Below are 1,369 nucleotides of genomic sequence, written 5' to 3'. Positions count from 1 at the left end.
AGTGTGTGTGAGAGAGGGTTAGAGACTCCTCCCCAGATACAGGAGTGTGTGTGTGAGAGAGAGATGGTTAGAGACTCCTCCCCAGATACAGGAGTGTGTGTGAGAGAGGGTAAGAGACTCCTCCCCAGATACAGGAGTGTGTGTGAGAGAGAGAGAGGGTTAGAGAGACCTCCCCAGATACAGGAGTGTGTGTGTGAGAGAGGGGGTTAGAGAGACCTCCCCAGATACAGGAGTGTGTGTGTGAGAGAGGGGGTTAGAGAGACCTCCCCAGATACAGGAGTGTGTGTGTGAGAGAGAGAGGGTTAGAGAGACCTCCCCAGATACAGAAGTGTGTGTGTGAGAGAGAGGGTTAGAGAGACCTCCCCAGATACAGGAGTGTGTGTGAGAGAGAGAGGGTTAGAGAGACCTCCCCAGATACAGGAGTGTGTGTGAGAGAGAGAGAGGGTTAGAGAGACCTCCCCAGATACAGGAGTGTGTGTGAGAGAGAGAGAGAGGGTTAGAGAGACCTCCCCAGATACAGGAGTGTGTGTGTGAGAGAGAGGGTTAGAGAGACCTCCCCAGGTACAGGAGTGTGTGTGTGAGAGAGAGCGTTAGAGAGACCTCCCCAGGTACAGGAGTGTGTGTGAGAGAGGGGGTTAGAGAGACCTCCCCAGATACAGGAGTGTGTGTGTGAGAGAGAGGGTTAGAGAGACCTCCCCAGGTACAGGAGTGTGTGAGAGAGAGAGGGTTAGAGAGACCTCCCCAGATACAGGAGTGTGTGTGTGAGAGAGAGGGTTAGAGAGACCTCCCCAGGTACAGGAGTGTGTGTGAGAGAGGGGGTTAGAGAGACCTCCCCAGATACAGGAGTGTGTGTGTGAGAGAGAGGGTTAGAGAGACCTCCCCAGATACAGGAGTGTGTGTGTGAGAGAGGGGGTAGATAGACTTCCTTGATGATCACCTCAGGATGGTAGGAGGCACCTGGAGCTCTGGTGAAGGGCCGGCGTACATTGCTGACGTTCTCACTCCGTTTCGAATTCCCTCACACTTGTTCTCTTGTCCTCCAGGACCTCCTTGCGAATCACGACAGTGAGAAGCGCTGGATCGGGTTAACTGACCTGGACCAAGTTGGTGACTACGTCTGGGTGAATGGCGAGCAGTTGGGGAAGGGGTAAGTACCCTCTGGCCCGCAGCGAGGGCAGGGAAGGCCCCAGGCTTCATCACCGGCCTGCAGTGCCTACAGGACTGGTGACTCACCACATCCACCCCGACACCATCCCCGGCAGCAAAGGGATGGTCAATAAACAGCAACCTCCCCACTCAGAGACGCCTCGGAGCTCTCCACGGCTGTTGTGAAGTCACACGGGCCTTTGTTTAAACCATGGTGTTGAAG

The sequence above is a fragment of the Mustelus asterias genome, unplaced genomic scaffold (genome assembly GCF_964213995.1).
Source record: "Mustelus asterias unplaced genomic scaffold, sMusAst1.hap1.1 HAP1_SCAFFOLD_1448, whole genome shotgun sequence".
Lineage (NCBI taxonomy): Eukaryota > Metazoa > Chordata > Chondrichthyes > Carcharhiniformes > Triakidae > Mustelus > Mustelus asterias.
The sequence above is the reverse complement of the archived record's forward strand: the minus strand, read 5'-3'. Positions refer to the sequence as shown.